General features: G+C 40.8%; 1 protein-coding gene across 5 annotated transcripts in view; it reads right to left on the bottom strand.

Moving 5' to 3' along the window:
- The window catches only part of LMNTD1 (lamin tail domain containing 1), a 489,768-nt gene that overhangs the window by 148,691 nt on the left and 314,470 nt on the right, over positions 1–26,607 (bottom strand). For all 5 annotated transcript variants that reach the window (XM_086401687.1, XM_086401684.1, XM_086401683.1 and 2 more), the window contains one exon: positions 23,646–23,747. The gene's annotated coding sequence lies outside the window, so the exon portion shown is untranslated. The remainder of the gene's footprint in view (positions 1–23,645; positions 23,748–26,607) is intronic.

The raw sequence follows: 26,607 nt of genomic DNA, 5'->3' as shown, positions 1-26,607 counted from the left end.
AAACTAATATAATGTTGTAGACCAGCTGTACTTTAATTAAATTTTTTAAATTAAAAGCAAAGAAATGGAGGATGAGATGGACAGTGGCTTACTTTTGTTTGAGCATTAAGAGGACATGAAGTTGGAGGTTTAAGGAGAATAGAGACAATTTCATCTGTGATATACAAATTAGTCTATAATGAAGCGTTCTTTAATCTAGCTCTTACTGACTAGCTGTGGCTGAATAAAATTTAGGCAATCAACTCTTACTGGCTTAAATATACTTTGTCTTTATGTCTGTTTAATTGTCTGCCAGTACCATTCCTGACACTGTTTCTCTATCCCTCCTTCTGTCAGTAGTTAGAAATGCACCAGAACACTATATAAAGGAACTTTCTGTTGATATTTTTTATACATCCATTTTAAAGCCACTGACTATCACCCCTGGTGGCTCAGACAGTAAAGAATCTGCCTGAAATATGGGAGACCCAGATTCAATTCCTGGGTTAGGAAGATCCCCTGAAGAAGGAAACAGCTACCCACACCAGCATTCTTGCCTGGAGAATTCCACGGACAGAGAAGCTTGGAGGTCTACAGTACATGGGGTTGCAAAGAGTCGGACATGACTGAGCGACTAACACTGTGACCCAATTTGTTTGTCTTAGCTCAGTTCATTTTCATTGAGTTTCTTTGAGAGAACACAGCTTATCAGGCACACAAGACTTGGGCAAATCAAATCAATGGCAACAAATATTTATTGAGCATGAATATCCTTGACACAGTTTGAGCATATTTACCTGGTTATGTGAAGATGATGGAGTAAACCAGGAAGCTGATTGGTAAGTAGAGCATCACTAAAAACAGTAATGACCTGAAAGGACCTTCTGTCCTGCCAGGACCTAACTAGTTACATGAGAGGAGCACCAGGACCAGGGAGCTAGACAAGCAGGAAAGAACTGGCAAGGAGAGAACTCCAGCCAGCTATGGGCAGCATGAGCTCTAGACAGATTAGAGTTCTAACAGGCAGAAGAAGGGTGTGTGCTCTTACACTGCACACAGATGCGTGAATGTATGCTGGGACCTCGGTGGCAAATGCCAGTAGGCAAGAAGAGGAAACAAGAACTCCAGCTCTGAAAACAAAACCAGTAATAGCTCTGACCTCCCAGAAAGCAGCCAATAGCCTGGATATGTTTGAAAAGTGAGTGTGAAAATGATACAGAGGAACTTACTTGCAAAGTAGAAATAGATAGACATAGAGGACACATACCAGACCACCTGACCTGCCTCTTGAGAAACCTGTATGCAGATCAAGAAGCACAGCTAGAACTGGACATGGAACAACAGACTGGTTCCAAATTGGGGAAGGAGTACACCAAGGCTGTATTTTATCACCCTGCTTATTTAACTTATATGCAGAGTACATCATGCGAAATGACAGGCTGGATGAAGCACAAGCTGGAATCAAGATTGCCAGGAGAAATATCAATAACCTCAGATATGCAGATGACATCACACTTATGGTAGAAAGCAAAGAAGAACTAAAGAGCCTCTTGATGAAAGTGAAAGAGGAGAGTGAAAAAGTTGGCTTAAAACTCAACATTCAGAAAACCAAGAACATGGCTTCTGGCCCCATCACTTCATGGCAAATAGATGGAGAAGAAATGGAAACATACTTTATTTTCTTGGGCTCCAAAATCAATGCAGATGGTGACTGCACCCATGAAATTAAAAGATGCTTGCCCCTTGGAAGAAAATTTATGACTAACCTAGACAGCATATTAAAAAGCAGAGACACTACTTTGTCAACAAAGGTCCGTCTAGTGAAAGCTATGGTTTTTCCAGTAGTCATGTATGGATGTGAGAGTTGGACTATAAAGAAAGCTGAGTGCTGAAGAATTGATGCTTTTGAACTGTGGTGTTGGAGAAGACTCTTGAGTCCCTTGGACTGCAAGGAGATCCAACCAGTCCACCCTAAAGGAGATCAATCCTAAATATTCATTGGAAGGACTGATGCTGAAGCTGAAATTCCAATCCTTTGACCACCTGATGCGAAGAGCTGACTCATTGGAAATGACCCTGATGCTGGCAAAGATTGAAGGTGAGAGAAGAAGGGGACAACAGAGGATGAGATGGTTGGATGGCATCACTGACTCAATGGACATGAGTTTGAGTAGGCTCCAGGAGTTCGTGATGGACAGGGAAGCCTGGCATGCTGCAATCCATGGGGTCACAAAGAGTTGGACATGACTGAGTGACTGAACTGAACTGAGAGGACAAATGACCCTGGAGGAGGGCATAACAGCCCACTCCAGTATTTTTGCCTGGAGAATCCCCATGAACAGGGGAGCCTGGCGGGCTACAGTCCATGAGGTTGCAAAGAGTTGGACACTACTGAGTGACTAACCACAGCACAGCACAGAGGACAAATGAATGGATAGAAACAGGGGAAGAGGAAGGGTGGAATGAACTGGGAGATTGGTACTGACATATATACACTACTATTTATAAAATAGATAACTAATGAGAACCTACTGTATAGCACAGAAAGTCTAAAAAAAGAAAAGTGAGTGTGGCCCCACATCAAGTTCTAGTACAGCATAGTTCTAGTACAGCATAAGTACCCACTGGAGCATGGAAGCAAGGAGAAGCAAGACTCCAGGGAGTGGGACTCCTGAATTCACGCCTCTACCATGAATTCAGTCTGTTGAATTCAGTCTGTTGAAAGACTGGAGACAATGCAACAGGCTTGAATAAAAGCGAGGCCACCTGAGCTGAGGGTAAGGAAGGATGTGCTGTGTGCTCAGTCATATCCGACTCTTTGTGACCCCACGGACTGTAGCCCGCCAGGCTCCTCTGTTCATGGAATTTTCCAGGCAGGAATACTGGAGTGGGTTTCCATTTCCTCCTTCGGGGGATCTTCCTGACCCAGGGATAGAAGGTGCATCTCTTGAGTCTCCTGCATTGGTAGGTGGATTCTTTACTACTAGAGCCACCTGGGGAGCCCTATTAGGGCATAAAGTGAAAAAGAAAGTGAAAGTGAAGTCACTCAGCCTACCAGGCTCCTCGGTCATGGGATTTTCCAGGCAAGAATACTGGAGTGTGTTGCCATTTCCTTCTTCAGGAGATCTTCCCCACCCAGGTATTGAACCCAGGTCTCTTGCATTGTAGGCAGACGCTTTACCATCTGAGTCACCAGGGAAGTCCCTATTAGGGCATGAACAATCATCCAAAAGGGGCTGGTATGGCACAGGTCAAAGAGCGACTATCCCCAGGTTGGTATCTCTTGTCCAGCACGTTTGCCGGACTGACTCAAGGCCTCATCGGTTGAGGTTGGGCTGCAAGGATTAGGAGAGGGCAAAGTTCCCCAGCTTCTCTCTGTTCTGGCTTGATGGGCATTGGTCCTCGGCCAGACCACACCTCCCGGGGACATGCTTCCCTGGGGAACAGCGGAGGGGGGCTGAGGAATGTGGAAGAGCACAGAGGCAAATAGCTTCTCTCTGATTTCATGCTTCCTGTTAAGTGTGGGTCAGCAAGAACAACAGCCTGCAGGCAGATCTGACCAGGACAGGGACACCCACAGAGTTACTGGGATCTGGGAGTGTGAAAGCTTCCTTAGCTCCGGGGCCTACGCAGATGCGGGAGAGGTCATGCCAGGTCAGTGACCATGGCACCTGGTGCTGAGATCACCTTTCAAGGTGACCCTTCAAAGCCTGGGGTCATGAAACCAAATTAGGGTGCGACACTGGGGATGCCAGCTCACCAGCCAGGTAGTGGTCCCTGAAGAACGTGCTAGGCAAGATTTTCCTGTATTCCTCATTCCAGCCCTTTCTTGGGGCTTGCTGAGCACTGGTTGGTCCGTCTCTGCCTGATTGTTACTTACACAAGGTTTTGGAAGTTATTTTAAAACATTTTAGCTTATCTTGGGTCGGCCAAACAGTTTGTTCAGATGATGTTACAGGAAAACCCAAATGAACTTTTCAGTCAACTCAACATGTATTTTTATCTCTACCAAAAGCTTTTTTGGTAAACATTAAATATTAAATATGTTTAAATTAAATGTTTTCTGAGTGTCTACTGTGTACAGATCACTCACTGTCAATGAAAAGAAAGATCTTGACCTGCTCACCCACATACATTTTCAATCAAACCACATGTGATTGTCTATATCATCCCTCTCTCTGCCCATTATATCCCTTCTCTCCATATGATACAGGCTCCTGGGGAGATTTGAAAAAACTAACCATTTTGACCAGCCTGAAATTTAAAACAAAATTTTTAATTAAAAAAAAATCAGTCTGGACAGGTGTGGGGCTTTTGCAAAGCAAATTCTTATTTTCAGAGATCTCTTTGCTTTTATTTGCCAAGCAGCCCTAAGAATGTCTGGATTTGGAGAGAAACCTAGGCTGGTCTGTAAGCATTTCGGGGAGTCTCTGTATTTTCTAGGAAATCTCAATGGGAGAATCCTTCCTTGGACTGGGAGAAGCTGCTAATATCACAGGCATAAGAAGGTTTTTCTCCTCAAATTTTCTTCTTCACCCCATCACCGCCATTAGCCTTCACCACACACATACACACATACGCCTGATGAGAGAGCAGATTTTATTCAAATATAAGGCCAAGCGGGGGCTTCCCTGGTGGCTCAGTGGTATAAAATTCGCCTGCCAATGCAGGAGACTTGGTTTTGATCTCTGGGCTGGGAAGATTCCTTTGGGGAGGAAATGGCAACCCACTCCGGTATTCTTGCCTGGAGAATTCCATGGACAGAGGAGCCTGGTGGGCTATAGTCCACAGGACTGTAAGAATCAAACATGACTTAGAAGCTAAACAGCAACAGGCAAAAGTGACTCATCCACTTACATCAAATCAAATAGAATCACCGGCAAGGCTGTAAGAAAACAACTTAAGAAATGATGCAGCATGTCATGATGACCCAACCAAAATAATCTAAACCAGTGAAGTACGGAGGGCAGACAAGTATTTCAAAAATCAAAGCAGAACCTTGCTTTCTGAGGGCTGAATGGCAACTAAAGGAAACAGATGAGCCTTGGTCTGGCTTGTAGAAGGCTACAAAATAGAAAGGAAAGGCAAAAAAGCCCATATTCAGGCAAGGCTGGCAAGTAAGGAAAACAAAAAGAACTTGAAAGAGGTAGATCAATGCTGTGAACCTGTAGCAAGCACAGGGCAATGCTGAGATGGTGTAGGTTATAGTTCACACAATCTCCACAATCTGTGCATTTCAAAATAAATTAATTAATGTAGAAAGGAAAAGGAAAATGTGTTGATTCTATTGATATAATGCAATTAAAATCAGTCTCCAAATCTGAAAAAATAAATCATAGGCTCATTAGCTTATTAACATTTTTACTTTGAGTAGAAATAATCTTTCAGAGGGAACATGTCATAATATCCCCTATGCACACGTGGGTTCTGCCATTAATTAACTGACTGTCAGCATCTTCCAAAGGATTGCTGCCGCCTGCCTCGGTACAGGCTGTTCTGTTGGAAGAAAGGGGCGGAACCATGGTGTTCCACCACCCAGAACTTGTGCTAATGGCGCTCCTATTACAATATCCTCTGAATTGGAAAGGACCAAAAATGCCTCTTGTGAAGAGAATTAATGGGGGTACATGTAAGATTGCGAGTGGGAAAGAGAGGCCTGGGCACGAAGCCCAGAGAAGGACAAGCTCCCACATGAATAGTTTTTCCCTAAGCTTTCATCAGAGATGCTGCAGGTCTCGACGTTGTCAACTGCTCACCTTGATGAGATTCTCAAAGGCACCTAACACAACACAGTTAGCAAGGTTAACCCAAGGGCACCAGGGTATTATTCTGACGGTCTGAAGATTAACAAGCGCTTAAAACAAAGCAAACAAAACCAATCAACCAAACAAACAAAAAACAAAACTTTAGAGGAGGACGAGTACAGCTTTCAACCCTTAGAAATGCATCTGCAAGTTTCTAGACTCAGTATTTCCCAAGAGTTCGATTGTGAACGGCCTGTTTTGCTCAACCCTGTCCACTGCTATAAAACAAACATTTCTATATTGCTGCATACAGGATTTACAAAACATCTCAGAATTATTTACAGAGCATCTCAGAATATGGTCTTCAATCCAGGTAAAGAAAGCAAACAATTATAATCCATGCTGAGTGCTGATCATCTAAAAAGCAGTTAAGTGTGCTTACCGCAATCACTGCTGTTGTTTTAGGGCCACATAAAAATACAGTGCCTACGTGTTATTTGACCAAGTTGCCAAGTTGGTGAAAGGTTCTTTATGAGACAATAAAGAATAAATACAATCAGATAAGAAGACAGGAATTGCCACACTGGGTGGTCCAGTATTCTTGAAGTTCTGTTATCTGTTGCCAGCACAACCTCAGCGGGAGAGGGAGGGCTTGGTTGTCCTTCCGCAACTGTATGCCTTGCCCAGTTCTTCATCCCAAGGTGCAATCTCTGTTTTTATGGGCTCCTTAGCAGAGTGCACACTCCAAACCTTTCAGCATTACTTTGTTGCTAGGAATGGCTCTGCTTTTCACAAAACCGTTCAAATTCTTTCAGAATCCACGTGTATTTTCTTCCATTTGTTCAGTCGCTAAGTTGTGTCCAACTATTTGCCACCTCGTGGACTGCAGCATGCACTATCTCCCAGAGTGTGCTCAAACTCATGTCCATTAAGTTGATGATGCTATCTAATCATCTCATCCTCTGATACCTCCTTCTCCTGCCCTCAATCTTTCCCAGCATCAGGGTCTTTTCTAACGAGTCAGCTCTTCACATCAGGTGGCCAAAGTATCAAACTTCGGCTTCAGCATCAGTCCTTTCAATAACCCATTCCAGTGTTCTTGCCTGGAGAATCCCAGGGATGGGGGAGCCTGGTGGGCTGCCGTCTATGAGGTCGCACGGAGTCGGACACGACTGAAGTGACTTAGCAGCATTCAGGGTGAAATCTTTTAGGATTGACTGGTTTGATCTCCTTGAAGTCCAAGGGACTCTCAAGAATCTTGAGTTTCACAAAAAAACTTGCTATGTAAAATGGTAAGCCAGACAATGAAAAGTTTTAAGTCTTCACTCTCATTTTTTTTTTGGTAAGAAACTAAATAAAAATATCCTAAAAGGCATTTTTTAGAGCAATAAAGCATACCTGGGGGAGGGAGGTTTAGGAGGGACAGGACATACATATACCTATGGCCAATTCATGTTGCTATTAATACATCAACAGAAACCAACACAATATTATAAAGCAATTACCCTCCAATTAAAAATAATTTCTTTTTTTTTTTTAAAGCATACTTGGAAAACTTTAAAGGTATTTACTCAAGAGGGATAAAACATATGGTCCTAAGAGAATTGAAGATCTCAAATTTGGGGCTTTCAGTAGCAGTATTTGGGCTTGAAATACTTTAAACTCTAGAACTGAGTCTTATCTCACTTTTCTCAGCAATGATCCCAGTACCTGACAAGGTCTTATTCAATCTGTATTTGCTTTTAAAAAATGACTGATACATTAGTACATTCATGTGTAATATCTACATCTATCAGGCCTAGTTGTACATGCATTAAAATATTATGGTTTTATGGAAGCTTTTAGTTTTTCAATATTTCCCTCTTCTTTCAAAAATTTTCCTATTACTGTCTTATTATGCTTTATATTTCTCAGTGGTTTCTATTACTATCTGATATTATGTTTTGGTTTACCTGCTTGGTTTTGGCCTGTTTTCCCCCACAAGAATGTGAGCCTATGGTGGGAGTAATTTTGTCTGTTTGTTCAAACATCATGTCAGGTCCTGAAATGGTACCTGGTAGGTATTAGATTGGTTCAAACATAATTGCGATTTTGGACCATGACTTTTAAATCATTATATCTGGCTCAAACACATCTTTATTAATCAAAATAGGAACAATTACAATCAACACATTTTTGCCAACAAGAAATAAGTTTGCTCATTCTTGTAGTGTAAAAATCCATGCCTCAGGAACTCTTCAAAAGCATTTTCTGCCTCCTACTGGTTGTGGAAGCGTTTTCCCTGCAAAAAGTTGTTGAGATGCTTGAAGAAGTGGTAGTCAGTTGATGAGAAGTCAGGTGAATATGGTCGATGAGGGAAAACTTTGTAGCCCAATTAGTTCAACTTTCAAAGTGCTGGTTGTACAACATTCAGTTGGGCTTGTCGTGGAGAAGAATCGGGCCCTTTCTGTTGATCAATGCTGGCTTCATGTGTGGCTGCATCTCTTTGATTTGCTGAGCATATTTCTCAAATGTAATGGTTTCACCAGGATTCAGAAAGCTATAGTGGATCAGACAGGCAGCAGACCACCAGACAAGAGCCATGTCCTTTTTTTGGTGCAAGTTTGGCTTTGGGAAGTGCTTTGGAGCTTCTTCTCAGCCCAACCACTGAGCTGAGTTGGTCATTGCCAGTTGTCATATAGAATCCACTTTCCGCACATCACAATCCAATAGAGAAATGGTTTGTTGTTGTCGCATAGAATAAGAGAAGATGACACTTCAAAATGACAATTTTTTTGATTTGTGGTCAACTCACAAGACACACACTTATTGAGCTTTTTCACCTTTCCGATTTGCTTCATGCCAAATGACTGTAGAATGGTTGATGTTGAGTTCTTCGGCAATGTTTGTGTCGTTATAAAAGGATCAGTTTCGATGATGGCTCTCACATGGTTGTTATCAACTTCAAATGACCAGCCACTGTGCTCCTCATCTTCAAGGCTCTCATCTCCTTTGCAAAACTTCTTGAACCACCATTGCACTGTATGTTCGTTAGCAGTCCCTGGGTCAAATGTGTTTTTGATGATGTGAGTTGTCTTTGCTGCTTTACAACCCATTTTGAATTTGAATAAGAAAATCGCCTGAATTTGCTTTTTGTCTAATATCATTTCCATAGTCTCAAATACATATAAAATACACAGCAAGTAATAAGTCATTAGAAAAAAAAACATAAAGCAGGAAATGTGCATTAAAATGATATATAGTGAAAGTATTAGCCACTCAGTCATGTCTGACTTTTTATGATCCCATGGACTGTGGCTCACTAGGCTTCTCTGTCCATGGAATTGTCCAGGCAACAATATTGGGGTGGGTAGCCATTCCCTTCTCTAGGGGATCTTACCAACCCAGAGATCGAATCTTGGTCTCCCACATTGCAAGCAGATTCTTTACCACCTGAGCCACCAGGGAAGCCCATGATGTATAACATAACCACATTTATTTAAGAATGTATTCCAATATCAAATGGCAAAGTTCAACAGTGAAAAAACCTCAATTACTTTTGCACCAGCTTGATAATATGCACTGAATAAGCACTTGTTGACTGGTGAGAAATGGATTTTCATACACATGTTGTCACTGACCCAGTATTCCCAACCAGAGACAGGGAAACAAGGCCAAGTGAAGGGACTCAGAGTCCAGTCAGGAGCCAAGAGGTCACTGCCCAGCCACCAGCAGGTCACAGATGGCAAATTCTGTGCCTTGAGCCTAGCTCCCTTAGTTAGTACCCCTGCCCAAATTCCTTTTGCAATGTGGTTCTTATTACTCTATGTGTATTCCGACCATTCAAGAACATAAAGACATTCATTTTTACATTTTATTTATTTATTTTATTTATGGCTATACTGGGTCTTCTTTGCTATGTGAGGGCTTTCTCTAGCTCTGGCAAGCTAGGCTGCTCTCTAATTGCTTCTCATTAAGATGGCTTCGCTAGTTACTGCGTGTGGGCTCTAGAGCGCCCGGGCTTCAGTAGTTGTGACAAGTGGGCTCAGTTGCCCCGCAGCATGTGGAATCTTCCCGGACTCGATCAAATCCATGTCCCTGCATTGACAGGTGGATTCTTAACCACTGGACCAATAGGGAAGTTCAATACATTGATGATTTTTAATTTTAAACTAAAATAATATCAATAAAGTGTTCTATTTCCTTCTGCTCAATAAGCAGGCAGGCCAGAGAAACTCCAGTCTTTAGACTGACAACTTGTTGCCATGGTAACGATAACACGTTTGATTTCTTAGGGAAGGTGAAAAACAATTTTCCGTTATTCTATTTAGAGAATAGTTTTTGTTTTTTTATTTTTCCACTTATTTGGGTATAGAAAAAAAGAGGCTCTCTTACCTTTTAAAAATTTAGTGGTCAATCATTGTAATTGTTTGATGTTTAATTTTCCCACAAAGACTTCAGACAATGTAATATTTCTCAGCAAGTGGAAGATATAGCGTGACCTTTATTCTATGTGATCAGCTTTATTTCCATTGTACAGATGAGTACAGAGAAGCTTCACAATACAATTACTATCTTCACAATTACAATTACACAATATCAATTACTACAATATACTTCACAATACAATTATCTATCTCAGCTCAAAATGAAAATGACTGACCCAAATGATTAGAATTGTAAGCAAAGTAGATCCAATTAGAATCCAAAGATGATATTAAAACTCTGAAAATGTGGTCCTTCTTCTCCATTTGGTTTGGTTTTCCAGTGACTCTATAAAATAGGGAGATTTAACACAGACACCTATTGGTGAGATGAATGACAAATGGAGAGTTGGAAGTGATTGAAGAGAGGGTGAACATTCATCAGCGTTTGCAGTAAATTGGATTATTTTAGACTAGATGCTGTTTTGGGAAGCTATGTACAAAGCTTTTATGGTGAGGGGCGGGGGCAGTTTCTGGAACATATTCTGTTCTCCAGGATGAAGGGGTATTCTAATGAGTGGGTTTTTTTTCAATACATGTATGATGTAGGACATAGCACAAAAGAATACTAAAATTGCTTTTTAAAACTATTTATTTATTCGGCTGCATCACGTCTTCGTTGCAGCAGGCAGGAATCTTTCCTCGAGGTGTGCAGGCTCAGGGGTTGTGCCCCAGGGGTTAGTTTCTCTGTGGCAAGTGAGATCTTAGTTCCCCAACCAGGGATCGAACCAGGGTCCCTTGTGCTGCAGAGCAGATTCTCCACCACTGGATGGCCAGGGAAGTCCCCATAAAACTGCTTTTTTAGTGAATGAATTTGAATAATACTGACTTTTATTATCACAACCTAATACGATTTTTCTTTTTCCAGGTTCAGTCTGCCTTTCCTGATATGTTTTACAATTTTTGAGGGTATTGATCATGCCTTCTTCTTTATGTGTAGGAAATACTCAAGAAATGCTTCTCACTTTATCACTTTCTCTAATAAATATGAAAGTAATCAAAATGTTTCATTTTTTTTGAAAAAGAATATTTATTGAAAGACTATTAGTTCTACTCTGAAAATAATATGCATGCATTTTGGAGAATGGGAAATAACACAAAATAAAGTTAAAATTTGTTATTTTCCAACCTGGAAATAGCTTATACTAATAATATTTAGTAAATTTAATTTACTTATTTCTTCTTGGTTTATATAAAATATTCCCTTTAAAAAAACCTAAACCATGATTGCCATCTTGCTTTGTATCCAGCTTCACTCATTTGACAAAAGTTAAATGAGGTACATTTAGGTACAATTAACACAATATAAAAGCAAGGAAGAAAAATAGAACACCTTATATTTTAAATTAGAATGACTCACAAACATGTGCAATGTTCTTTCTAAAATGTATTTTTAAAACCACTCAGCTATTATTAAATCCTAATGCAATAATCAGAAATGCCTGAAGCCCTGCTCTGAAGCACACAAAAAAGGATGATCTTCAGGTGTTGGTATGCATTTTCACATTCTGTCCTGCTCTTCTTCCCACTTCAACTGCAGTTTGTCCTCTGTCAAGGAGGCCCAAGTACAAGGAAGCGGCACAGAGCGGCTCAACTCCTCCCATCACTTCCTCTCATCCCAAGACGCAGCTGTCTGCTGTATCTCCAATAAGACGCTGCTTCTCAGCTTCTTTCAGTCCTTCAACACATCCACGTACAGAACTCCCATCAGAATACCGAACATCGCCAATGCAACAGCTGGCTCTCATACAGCTACGTCTTCTCTTTCACTGTATTAGTTTTCAGGATTCATTTCATTGCCTGCTTTTTGACTTGGCTTATTTATTTGTTCTATATATACAGCAAAAGCTTTGATATGCTTTAATGTAATGAAATGATTGAATCATTCCTTATAAGCTATTTTAAAAAATCTTCAGTTTATAATAGAAGGTAACATTTTATTGCACTGCTTTATTAAAAAAAAATCAGTTTTTCAACAAATCAATAAAATAATAATAAATGAAATAGGGACTTCCTTGGTGGCCCAGTGGTTAAGAATCCACCTTCCAATTCAGGGGATGAGGGTTCAATCCCTGGTCAGGGAGCTAAGATACCACATGCTGTGGGGCAACTAAGCCTATCAGCTGCAACTACTGAGCCCACGCGCCACCATTAAGAAAGAAGCCTCCACACCTCAGCAAAGGATCCTCTGCAGGGCAGCTAAGACCCATTGCAGCCAAAATAAATAAATAAAAATTCTTAAAAAGAAATAGAAGTTAGTGGCTTAAAAATAAAAGAGCTGGTTTTTGTCGTTGTTGTTGTCGTTCTTAGCACTTTTAAATTTCATGTCAATTTAGCATATGAAACAGAAAGTGAAACATTTGATTTTATTGTTAGTTGACCAACCATCCGTGCATGCCTGGTACTACCCCAGGCTAGTGGTGGGTTCAGAGGCACTGAAAGCCATATGTCCTGGGGAAACTCCCCAGTCCCAGACAAACCAGGATGGTTGGTCAACCTGAGCCTTGTTCCGTAAGATACATTATATTTATCAGCCTACTGATGTTCATGATGCTGGAGGTATTTTCTAGGGAGTGTAAAATACTTTAAACAAATCAAATTTTTACCCATATTATAGTCCAATTCCTGCCAAGCATAACAATAGACAATTGTGATCATTCTGGGAGATGTTTTCAGCCCTCTACATATCTTAACAAGAATATGTGATCTGCAAAGTGAAAGTTGCTCAGTTGTGTCCGACTCTTTGTGACCCCATGGCCTATACAGTCCATGGAATTCTCCAGGCCAGAATACTGGAGTGGGTAGCCTTTCCCTTCTACAGGGGATCTTCCCAACCCAGGTCTCCTGTACTCCTGGCAGATTCTTTACCAGCTGAGCCATCAGGGAAGCCCAAGAATACTGGAGTGGGTAGCCTATCCCTTCCCCACCCATAAATCTAATCAGGGTCTCCTTCATTGCAGATGGATTCTTTACCAACTGAGCTACCAGAGAAGCCCATACTGTTTGTTAGTTGCCCAAAAGTTCATATGTTGATGCATGCATACAACAATGATTCGATAAAATTGCACCGATTCCATTTTCCACTGTCCTTTTGTTTCTGGTGACAATTAGTTTTACTAAACGGAACCAAAACCCCAACAATTCCAAACTTTATGTCTTTCAGACCTGACTTCTTTCCCCAAATCTTTAGCACTGGAGTCTCTACTAAAGCTTTAACATTTCCTGTAGTTCTCCAAAGCTGCTTCTCTGCACCAGTGCAAGGCATCCAACAAGAGGCCTGAGAAAGAGCACTCTATTTGGTGGAGCCACACCTCTGAACATCTGCCATTCTTCTGCCTATTGTTAGAAAATAATGTACCCCTGGAAGGCTCCTTCTCTCTCACTTCTTTAGCAGATTTTGCTAGCAATCTGTCCTTAAGCTCACTGACCTCTGTGCTCCATTTCTAACAGAGTGCAATATGGAGGCTGCCTTTTAATTCATCCTGGGGTTGAAGACTTTGAGTCACATACTTGTCAACATCTTGATGTGCAATCCTATTTTGTTAATATGAAAATTCATTACTGTTCCCACGCAGCACAGAAATATTTCATAACAGCAGGGAAAAAGGGTTTTATGAATTAAGAAAAAAATACTGAGATTTCTTTCTCAGCTTGTACAACTAGTTTATAACTTGCACCCAGGAAACTCCAGTGTTAATGCTCATTGCTTGAGCATCTGGAAAGTGCACTCTCACTGATTTTGATAACTTAACCCATATCCTATAATGCATGGCAGTTTCCTAACTCCAAATTTAATTTCATTCGTAGATTTGGAAGGCACTGTGACATTTTTCATCCTGATAAAAATATCAAAGACCAAGTTTTTTTTAAACTTACTAGACACAGTTTTGAATTTAAATAGAGACCATGATTTGAATGGTGACTAACATAATTACTGTGGGACCATATTTTATTTTTAGAAAATACTTCAAGAGAAAACCAAAGATGTTTGGAATTAATTAGGTACCTCAGATTAAAGAGGTGTAATTTTAATGCATCAATCTAAAAAAGATAAATGGAACATTGTTTTGAAATATTATTTTTTAAAATGTAGAACTCTCAAAAAAAAAAACCAGAACCTCAGAGACACATTGTAAATAATTAGATTGCTTAAAATCTGTCAGTTTATAAATATTATGTGAGGATTATGTTGGCTTCATGTGGTTCTTTGAGGATTTGAATTTTCTCTGCGATGTTGGTGGTAGATGCATAAATAAGGATTATATATCATATCAAGTTGTAACAAGAAAGGCAATGTGGCCTCATATTTCATCTTTTGGACTTTTCTAATCAGTTAGATACAGGTATAAGATTTAGTTCTGCCTCTTACTAACTGGGCCACTTTGGACAAATTACCAAATCTCTTTCAGCCTTGGTTTTTCACATCTGTGAAATGGGGATGCTCTCATAGGAATTAGATGAAATAATGTACAAAGAGCATGTAACACAAGGTCTGGTATCTATTAAGCACTCAGTACATGATAGACATTGTTACTAGGTTCATTAATCATCAGAGATACTGGGATAAACAATGAAAGCAACACTTTGTGTCTCCCAGGAGGTTCTCTCCAATTTATGATGGCACATAGCCCAACCAGAGTTCCCAGTACATACCAAATGTCTTTTTATCCAAGAAACCTTCCCTGATTCCCTCAACTATATATGAACATTAACTCTTACATATCCTTATCAGTGGCCTAAAGTAAAATCCCCAAATACACAGAGGCATTGGTATTTATAGTTCTTTGTGTTCTTACCACCTTGTGGGTAGGGGTTCTGTTTTCCTCATCTTAGGGTTCCTCACCCTCCAAGCTCCTAATGTCTAAGAGAGATGAATGTAGACAACTAGAAGTCCAAGTAGCATATATGTGCAAAGAAAGTAGCATAAACAAAGCTGTCAATGTTCAGAGGAGGGAGGTGATAAGAAAATATCTGTCTAGAGGAAGTAGTTTTTAAGTGGGACAAAAAGGCTGAAAAGAATTTCAAATAAGAGAAATAGAGAAAAGGCAACCTGATGAAGAAACACATGAACCACAAACAGTAAGTCAGTTTGATCACAGCAAGTTGAGTATGTCGTAGGCAGGAGGTCATCCCCAAAGAGAGATGCAATCTGATTGCAGAGAACTCTAAAGCGCAAGCAAAGGAGGCTGGCTTTTGTTTTGGGGTCAATAAAGAGTTGTCAAAGCTTGGGAACCAGGAAGTGACGGAGAAGAGATGCCAGCTGCTCGCATCGTGACCTTCCAACTCTGTACTCATTAACACCTGTATAAACTTGCTAAGTATCTTCAAATTATCTGTCCCATTTCTGTGTCTTCAAGACACAGTTATGCTGCATACTAAGTCTCGAAAGTATGTAAAGCTAGCAGTCAACCACAGCTCTTGTTTCTGCAATAGAGAGTAAATTTCTGTTTTGTTTAAGAGCAGAGGTTTGGGAGGTAAAATGTCATGGATTCAAATCTTAGCTCTGTCAGTTATGAAAGAATGATGTCAAGAAATTACTTAACCACTCTAAGGCATAGTTTCCTCACCTCTAGATTAAGTAGTTATATTAACTCACAGAAGTTAAATGCCATGCAGGTAAAGAACTTAAGAGACACTGCAGAAACTGCTCATATGACTCTATGATTCATCATTCCTCTATCTCACCTCTCTGGTTCTTTAGATCCCTGGTTTTCTTTGGCTTCCAGCTTTTGATACTATTTCTAGTTCCCCATCATGTTTGACAATATGATAGGGCTCCCTTCTCCAGTATCAGGAACACTGCAAGTATCCACTTCAAAGGGCTTAAGCCTAACAGTATAATAAAGGGACTGTTTACAGAGATAATGACTGGGTTAAGAAGCAAAGGATGGTGGAACACCAATGAATGAGAAATCACAATCATCTTTAAAGGAGAAGAAGGAGCAATTCCACTCCTGGGCATATATCTGGAGAAAATCATAATTCAAAAAGATACATGCACCCCAGTGTTCACTGCAGCACTGTTTATAATAACCAGGCCATGGAAGCAACCCAAATATCCGTCAACAGAAGGATAAGAAGATATGGCATATCTTTATATAAAGAAGATATATATATATATTATATATGATAAGTGTGTGTATTAGTTGCTCAGTCATGTCTGATTTTTCATGACTCCATGGACTGTAACCAATCAGGTTCCTCTGTCCATGGAAATCTTCAGGCAAGAATACTGGAGTGGGTTGCCATTCCCTTCTCCAGGGGATCTTCCCGACCTAGGGATTGAACCCCAGTCTCCCACATTGCAGGCTGATACTTCACTGTCTGAGCCACCAGGGAAACCCAAATTACATATATCCATATAATGAATATTAACAAAGGTCCATCTAGTCAAAGCTATGGTTTTTCTAGTAGTCACATACAGATGTGAGAATTGGACTATAAAGAAAGCTGAGCACTGAAGGATTGGTGTTTTTGAACTGTGGTGTTGGAGAAAAGACTCTTGAGAGTCCCTTGGATTGCAAGGAGATCCAACCAGTCCATCCTAAAGGAAATCAATCCTGAATATTCATTGGAAGGACTGATGCTGAAGCTGAAGCTCCAATCTTTTGGCCACCTGATGTAAAGAACTGACTCATTTGAAAAGACCCTGATGCTGGGAAAGATTGAAGGCGGGAGGAGAAGGGGATGATAGAGGATGAGATGGTTGGATGGATCACCAGCTCGATGGACTTGAGTTTGAGTAAGCTCTGGGAGTTGTTGACAGACAGAGAAGCCTGGTGTGCTGCAGTCCATGGTGTCGTAAAGAGCTGGACACAACTGAGCAACTGAAGTGAACTGGATTTCCCAGGTGGTGCTAGTGGTAATAGAGAAAGCAATTGCACCCCACTCCAGTACTCTTGCCTGGAAAAATCCCATGGATGGAGGAGCCTGGTAGGCTGCAGTTCATGGGGTCGAGAAGAGTCAGACATGACTGAAGCGACTTAGCAACAGCAGCAGCAGCTAGTGGTAAAGAACCCACATGACAATGCAGGAGACAAGAGATGCGGGTTCGATCCTTGGGTCCAGAAGATCCCCTGGAGGGGGGCAATGGCAACCCACTCCAGTATTCTTGCCTGGAGAATCCCACAGACAGACGATTCTGGCAGTCACACAGAGACAGACATGACTGAAGCAACAGCATACAATGGAATATTCAGTTCAGTTCAGTTCAGTTCAGTCACTCAGTCATGTCCAACTCTTTGCAACCCCATGAATCACAGCCTGCAGGATATTACTCGGACATAAAAAAGAATGCAATAATTCCATTTGCAGCAATATGGATGGACCTAGAGATTGTTAGGGAAGTAAGTCAGACAGAGAAAGATAAATATACAGTATCACTTATATGTGGAATCTAAAAAAAAGTGGTACAAAAGAATGTTATTTACGAAACAGAAATAGTCACAGACATGGAAAACAACTTTATGGTTAGCAGGGAGTAAGGGAGGGGGGAATACTGAATGACTTGGGAGATTGGGATTGACACATACAGACTACTATATATAAAATAAGGACCTACTGTATAGCACAGCGACCTCTACTCAATACTCTGTAATGACTTATATGGGAAAAGAATCTAAAAGGAGTGGATATATGTATATGTAAGACTGATTCACTCTGTTGCACAGCAAAAACTAACACCACATTGTAAATCAATTATTGTTGTTCAGTCACTCAGTTGTGTCTGACTCTTTGTGTCCCCATGGACTGCAGCACGCCAGGCTTCCCTGTCCTTCACCATCTCCTGGAGTTTGCACAAAATCAACCATAGTCCAATAAAAAGTAATCAAAAAATAAAATACATGGCAAATCTTAAAACAGTTTTATAATTAAAAAAAAAAAAGTAGAAGAGGAACAAAGGTGTTGTGGCCTGAGGGGACGCAGCTGCTCCAGAACAACAGTGGGGCAGGGAGGGAGCAGTGTGTGTGCAAGAGAATCACCCAACCTCTTTCTCTTCTTTCCCTCCAATGCCTTGCCAGTGCCTTCCACTGGCTGAACCCAGTTCAGAGCAAAACAGTAACAGAACCAGGTGATACAGTCTACAGAGGCCGGTTTCCTGGGACACAAGCAAGGCAGAGAAGATCAGAAAACAGATGGTGCAATGGGGCTGGGGCAAAATGTGTTGTTTTCTGAATAAGGGGTATAAGTATGGAAAGGAATGGAAACATCTGAATGGAAGGTTATCACTGCCTCCATGACAGATGGAGGAAAGGAAGCTCAGAGAGGTAGTCTTGCTGAGGTTATCAGCTAGAAAAAGGAACCGATTTGGAGCCCTTAATGGTGCCTTGGTCCACCTTGTTTCCCACTACACTGCATGGCTCCGCTCAGAGTGATGGTTGAAATGACCTTAGTCTCCCCTAAGCAGTTTCTGTCCTGAGATAAACCAAGGGTGTGAAACCTCATTCCTTACCCCTCCTGCAGTTCCCTACATTTTTGGTCTGAATCCATTCACTGTGGTTTTCCAAACAATCTTTCAGAGAGGGTTTCTTAAATTGCCAATAACTTTGAAAGGTATTGACAATAAGAAATTGGATTCCCTCCTTTTTGGGGAGAAGGAAGATATAAAGACATCTGAAAGAAAGAAAGAGATAGAGAGAAAAGCAAGGAAAGAAAGAAAAAAAGGAAGGAAGGGAAGGAAAAGGGAGAGGGGGGCAGGAAGAGGGACAGGGAGAGAAAGAATCTCAGCGTAAACAGCTTGGGTAGCAAGATTGGTAACAACTAAAAACTGGAGACTAACCAAATGCCTGTCAACAACTGAAGAATGTAAAAACAAACTGTGGAAATCCATGTAATGAAATATAATACAGGGAGGGAACTAGAACTGCATACAACAAAGGGAATGAGTCAAAGATGTAGTATTGAGAGGAGGAAGCCAGGGACCATTTGTACGATTTCAAAAGCAGGCAAAAATAATCTATGGTGTTAGAAGATAGGATTGTGGTAATTTTAGCATCTAGGAAATGAAAACAGGCTCCTGTGTTGTTAATCATTTTCTGGGTTTTGTCTATTTGCTTGTTTTTGTATATTTGTTTGATCTGGGTGGTGGTTGTAGAGGTGTGTTCATTTTGTGAAAGTTCATTGAGCTGCCCCTTAGATCTGTGTCCTTTTCTACATGCACAGACACACAGTTTCAGGTAGCCAGTTGCATTAGTCAGTTATGAAGCAGTAAAAATCAATCTTTCAAAATTTCTGTGGCTTTCAACACAGTTTTCTCTTTGTGGTAAGCACAATTCTAAGAATGGTGTTACTCCTGTGATGATGTTACGTTACATGGCAAAGGGGTTCTGCAGGTCCTACTGGGCTCCTTGCCCTTTGGTCCAGCCCCCACGTTGTGGTCCTGTCCTGCCTGTCCTGTCCTGCTCCTGTCCTGTCTCTGGCTCTTCCTGCCCAGCTCCTTCCCACGCTGCCCACGGTCCCCAGGAGCGCCATGGGGACCCCCTTATGGAGCCAGCAGTACAGAGGCTCAAGTCCTGCTATCTTCCTCGGCACCTCCTTTTTATGAATCAGTTGACTTGAAGATAAGATTATCAAGGCAGACCTAACCTACCTGTGGTTGCTGTTATTCAGTTGCTCAGTCCTGTCTGACTCTTTGTGACACTATGGACTGCAGTGTGCCAGCCTTCCCTGTCCTTCACCATCTCCCGGAGCTTGCTCAAATCATGTCCATTGGGTGAGTGATGCCATCTAACCATTTTGTTCTCTGTCATCCCCTTCTCCTTCTTCCTTCAGTCTTCCCCAGCATCAGGGTCTTTTCTAATGAGACAGCTCTTCGCATCAGGTGGCCAAAGTATTGGAGCTTCAGCTTTAGCATCAGTCCTTCCAATATATTCAGGATTGATTTCCTTTAGGATTGATCGGTTTGATCCCCTTAATTATGCGAACCAATTAAAAGCAGAGTGTTTTCTGGTCAGAGACTTGCCAGGGTGCAGATTCAACGTGCCATTACTGGCTTGAGGATGAAAGATGCCATACCAAAAAGGCCTGAAAGGAGCCCTTAGGAACTGAGGCCAAGCCCTGGCCCATAGCCAGTAAGAAAACAGAAACTAAGTCCTATGATCATAAGGAGACACGTTCTGCCAATAACCAGTGAGCTCTGAAAAGAACTTCAAATCCTAAATGAGAACAGCAGCTGACGCCTTGATTTCAGCCTGGTGAGATACTCAGCAGGGTATGCAGGAGCACCATGCCCACACATCTGACCTATAGAAACTGGGAGATGATACATTGTGGTTTTAAGGTGCTAAGTTTGTGTTAATTTGTTTGCAGCAACAGAAAACAACCAGGGCACACTCACTCATATTTTGGTAGCTCTGTGTTGGCAGCTGCTAGAACCCGCTTGGCTCTGCTCCATGTGCCTTCACATTCTGGAACCCACACTGAAGAAGCTTCTCTATTTGGGACATTCATATGACAGAGGGAAAAGAGCAAGCAAGGTAGACAGAAACCCACGTTGCCTCTTAAAGCATGTAGTGTTCATCTTATCTGCGCTCACACTCCAGTGGTCAAAGCAGGCCACATGGCCAGACCCAAAAGCAATGGGACAGGATGTATAGTCTTATAGGAAAGGTGAGATCAAGTAATACTGGAAAACCATGCAATCTATCACCATGGAATGTTAGAACTGTGGCCTAATTGGAAAGAGCAGAGTCTATGGGGTCAGAAAGGCCACATATGAATCTTGGTACCACCACCTTACTGGCTGTGTGACCATGAAATTAGGATATTTCTCTGAGCCTTGGTCTCTTATATGGCAAACACCTATATCTTACAGGATTGTTGTGAATGTTAAATGTACCAGTATGATTCCTGATAGATACTCTAACATGTGTTCATAAATATTAGCCTCAGTCTCTTACCTTGGGGATTAACCAGAATATAATTCTTCCAAGGGGAGCAATCAGAGAAAGAAAATCATATCTAAACCCACCTCTTTTTCCCATATTTTTCTAATAAACTAATGCAGAGTCCAAAATGTATAACTCCTTTATACACTGTATCTTTTGACTGTTGTAGTAATGAATGGTTTGGGCTTCCTTGATAGCTCAAATGGTAAAGAATCTGCTGGAAATGCAGGAGACCTAGGTTCAATCCCTGGGTCAGGAAGATACCCTGGAAAAGGGAATTTCTACCCACTGCATTTTGTATTTTCAAGAGTTGCCAGTATTCTTGCCTGGAGCATTCCACGGACAGAGGAGCCTGGTGGCTAAAGTCCATTTGAAAAGAGTCGGACACAACTGAGTGACTAATGCTTTCTTCACTTTTCATTTATTTTTTCAGTAACAAATGGCTTAGAGTAAAGAGAATATAATATTGCTCTTCCGAATGGGATTGTTGAATGCAATCAACATGTGAGGTTGGATTACTTTATAATTACCTTTCTAAATTGATGACTCACTTTAACACCTAATTTTGGCTATGTTGTTATAAAGCCATAGTTACTACAGGTGGAAAACTGGCAAATGAGTCAATAATATTTTGTCCTCAGAATGTTTAGATTTTCTTTTTAACTTGCCTAGGTGGTTTTCAATGTATTTCAGGTTTCTAGTTCACAAATACCTCTTTTAAAGTAACTATTATTAATTATTTTTAAGCCCCAATCCATTATTTAGGGTTTTAACTCTTTTTAAATCACATAAAAAATAACAATCTATCTCTTTCTCTCCTACACACACACACACACACACACACACACACAAAGAAATTAGTACACTTTCTTCAGCAGAAGAAAAGAGTCAAATTACTCAAAAACTTTTCAGATGGGGATTTCCCTGATTGTCCAGTGGTTAGGAATCCACCTGCAAATGCATGGGACATGAGTTTGATCCCTGGTCAGGGAACTAGATCCCACATGGGATGAATCAACTGGGCCCATGTGCCACAGCTTCTGAGCCTGCACTCTGGAGCCCACAAGCTTCAGCTACTGAAGCCTGCATGCCCTAAAGCCAACACTCTGCAACAAAAGAGGCCACCACAAGCCTGCTCACCACAACTGGAGAGCGCCAGTGCACAGCAATGAAGATCCAGTGCAGCCAAAAGTAAGTAAATAAATAAACGTATCAGACGAAGACAACTACAGTCAACATTTTAGTGTATAGTCTTCCAATTTTTTTTTTCCTAAATAGATAATATATAGACTGCATGTGTGTGTGTATACACGCGCACACACATATATGGCATATGTTTGTATTTCTGTATGTTTACATATATTTCTAAAAAATGGAGCTATATATTATACTTATTTTTAACCTGCTTTTTCATGTAGTTATATACATATATACCATGGCTACAGTCCATAGGGTGGCAAAGAGTCAGACAAGACTGAAGCAACTTAGCACACATATACACACACACACACACAACATTACTTTAATAATTTCATTTAATGATTTTATATGTATTTTTCAGTTAGTATATTACTATTGAATATTTAGGTTATTTGTTAATTTTCTATTATTTACTCTGAAAGTGAGTTTCCACTAGCCCATATATATGAATTAGAGGGAGTCAGGGCATAGTGCTTGCTGGCCAGAGCACCCATTGATTTTAGCCCTGCTGATCGGGCAAGTCTGCTCTTAATATATATATATATATATATTATATATTCTTGAAATGTTAAAAAAAAAAACAATAAACAGAATCCCTCTTAGATTGGATGAGGCTTTTCTTGAAATTTTCAGCCATTTTATATTATCAAGAGTTGCCAGACAGAGATTTCCTTGGTCGAATGGTTAAGAACCCACCTTCCAGTGCAGGGGACACAGGTTCAATTCCTGGTCAGGGAACTAAGATTCCATATGCCACTGAGCAACTGAGCCCACAAGCCACATCTAGAGAATCCGTACACCACAGCAAAAGGTCCTGAATGATGCAACTGAGATTCCCTGTGCCACAACTAAGACCCAATGCAGCCAAATAAATAAATAGAGTTGCCAGATGGCACATAAGAGGACCAACATCTTGGTTTATTACCTGTCTTTTCCGTGAGTTGTCCTTATTGAGCTGTTAATTTCTCCAAGAAAGGGCATCAAAACTGATTAAAGTGCTATGACTTTAGGTCAGAGATGAATTTAGTGCCCCACATCCACTGTCATCTCAAAGATGCTCATGATTAAAGCACTCAGGTGATGTCTTTCCTTATTTATTGAAAATAAAAATGGAAAAGAGAGCCTTATGTTCTGATTCTTTTTTTGCTTCAGATCAAGAAAATAATTGCTTTTAAGTCCCTAAAAGAACTTGTAGTAATGACTCTTGAAAGCCCTGAATGAAGCCATTGTTATAGAAACATGACTGCCTTTATGGGTGAAACAATTACATTTTTATACCACATGGAATTAAATGGAAGTTTCTATTTGCCTCTGTTAAGAAATGCCTTTGGAGAGACTGGGAGCCAATTACCCAGGAGCTGGTGGACACTGACCTCTAGCCAGCCCGCCTGGTCCCAGCCTTCTGTTGTCTCTTCCTGGGCTCCAACTGGAGCTCTTCTGATGAATGCACTATTGTTAGTCTCTTCAGAGAGGAGCTGTGAAAGGAAAGGGAAGATTATTGGTAAGTGGGTAGGAAAATGTTCCAACAAAAGAATGAAATGAAGTAATTAGCTTCCTTCTATATATAAGCACCAGCCTTGCTGTTAAATCTTCAGGCTGTAGCGAGTAAGGAAAACAATGACATTCCTGATGCATGAAGAGTCACCTGCAGCCATTGACCAATCACAGGTAAGGCCACTCTCTTCTTTACCCTGGGGAAAATGGGAGGTGTGTTAGCGTTAGTTGCTCAGTCATGTCCAGGTCTTTGTGACTCCATGTACTGTAACCTGCCAGGCTCCTCTGTTCCTGGGACTCTCGAGTCAAGAATACTGGAGTGGATTGCTATTTCCTTCTCTAAGAATGGCTCACATTTTAAAAGGTTTTAATAAGATGAGAACTATCCTAGAATAAATTTGTAGTCATCCCACCCCAGGGTGACATATATATATGCTTTTTAATTCCATCATGGTTTATCACAGGATACTGAATATAGTTCTTGTGCTATACAGTAGGGCCTTGATGTTTATCCATCCTATTTATAATAGCTTACATCTGCTAACCCCAACTTCCCAGTCCATCACTTTCCCTCCCCCCTCCCCTTTGGCAGTCACAAGTCTGTTCTCTATATCTATGAGTCTGTTTCTTTCTTGTGATAGATTTATTTGTGCCATGCTTTCCATTTAGAATGGGAATCATTCCTGAGTGGAAGGACTATGTAAAATGACAAGCCCTAAAGGGAATAATTCTTTTTAACATGATATGACCTTTTGAAGGGCTTCTCTATGGCTCAGCTGGTAAAGAACCTACCTGTCAATGCAGGAGACACAAGAGACGCAGGCCATCCCTGGGTCGAGAAGATACCGGGGAGAAGGGAATGGCTACCCACTCCAGTATTCTTGCCTGGAGAATTCCATGGACAGAGGAGCCTGGCAGTCTACAGTCCATGGGGTTGCAAAGAGTCAGACACAACTGAATGACTAACACTGACTTACTTGGTTTAACAGGCCGGGGATTTTAAAACGTTATACACACTTATCTTAGATATTATAGTTTAACCTAAGACATATATGAGTACATTCAGTAATTGTATAATAGAATAGAATGCCAAGGCCCTTTCTCTGAGTGTCTGCTAATTAGAGTTGTATCATTTGTCTTGTAAGAACCACACTCAAGCTTCTGTTTCCTTAAAGTGCAGCAAAATGCAATCTGAGTGCAGAATCTTAAAGATATGTTTACAAACTTTTCCCAAGCATGTCTGGTTCACCTTTCCTATACTGATTTGGATTATAATATTTTCAGGCCACTCACTCTCACCAAGTCTTTCCAAAGAATCTCAACTTAGTTTTCACAGGAACAATTCTATTTTACACTCAAGGTTTCATTGGTTTATATAATATGTAATTAAATGCTGTAACATAATGAACAGTACAAGTGCATTGATTGGCTCGCTGATAAAATACAACTGTTTCTTGGTAAAGATACAACGAAATTGATGGGACCAGGGCAATTCAATGTACCAGACCTCTACCAATCTCCAATGATGAGTGTGAATGAAGATTGGGCAGTATTGTTAATGAGGTGATTTGGCTATTTGGCAATTGATAATGTGAGCTAGAGCAACAGTAGAGCTTTCCAGGTGATGCTAATGGTAAAGTACCCGCCTGCCAATGAAGAAGCCGCAGGAGACTTGAGTTCGATCCCTGGGTTGAGAAGCTCCTCTGGAGGAGAGCATGGCAACCCACTCCAGTATTCTTGCCTGGAGAATCCCACGGACAGAGGAGCCTGGCGGGCTACAGTCCATAGAGATGCACAAAGTTGGACACAAATGAAGCGACTTAGCACTCATGCACAGAGCAACAGTAGTAGAAGTAGTAGAAAAAGATAGGAGAGGACAAACTGAAATGGCAGAAACTTTGGAAATAAACAGGCTTGAGTTCAAATTCTGACTTCATTGCTTAGCTGTGAACCTCAAAGTTTCTGCTTACTTATATGTAAAACAGGAATACGTGGTGCAGTGAAAGTCAGGAAAACACAGCTAATGTACTTAGCAGTGTACCTAACACAAGTAAGTAAACAACATAATATTATCAGTAGAATTTTATGTTGAATTGAGGAAATTGAAGACTCAAAGATGATTCCCTATTATCTACCCTGCCTAGATAAATGATAATAAGATAAAAAAGATAACATCACTAACGGAAATAGGAAAACCAAGAGGAGAAACAAGAGAAGAACTGAACATATTTTCAGGCTGAGGGGAGAGAATCAGTAGCAAGAGAAATTTTTTTTTTAAAAATTAGAAATTAAATATGGTTTTCTCCATTGTATGAGATTGTGGGTGGTTTTTACACTCATCTTTGTTCCTTTCTATATCTTCCAAGTTTTCTACATTGAGTGTATAAATACTGGGCTCAAAACAAAACAAAAACGAAAAACACCATTTCCTTCAACATGAGATATGAGATGGGGGTAGTCTATGAGATAATGCTCCAGGAAAAATGGAATAGGGTGGGATGGGGACACAGAGGGAGAAAAAAAAGCTTGGAAAGGGGAGAGAGAGATTGCTTCCACTGAGGCAAGAAAGAAAAGAGAATGAATGAAGGTTCAGAGAAGTTCTAAACTGGGGGTAAGACAAGTTGAGGAAAATCACATCCTTTGGCTTCTATATTTTTAAGTAAATTAAGAGCCAAGGTAGTTTGGTAAAATTGAGGAGGGAAGAAAGAACCAGAAATATGGAAAGAGTGTCTGCTGTATATTTCAGGAAACCCTAACTCAGGGCTCTATAGTGACCTTAATGGGAAGGAAAGCCAAAAAAAAGGGTGGGGGGTATATGTTACATAAAGCTAGTTCACTTTG

Source organism: Bos grunniens, chromosome 5 (genome assembly GCF_055505025.1).
Source record: "Bos grunniens cultivar Pamir isolate PY7600 chromosome 5, Bosgru_T2T1.0, whole genome shotgun sequence".
Lineage (NCBI taxonomy): Eukaryota > Metazoa > Chordata > Mammalia > Artiodactyla > Bovidae > Bos > Bos grunniens.
Note: the sequence above shows the minus strand (reverse complement) of the source record. Positions and strands in the feature narration are given on the sequence as shown.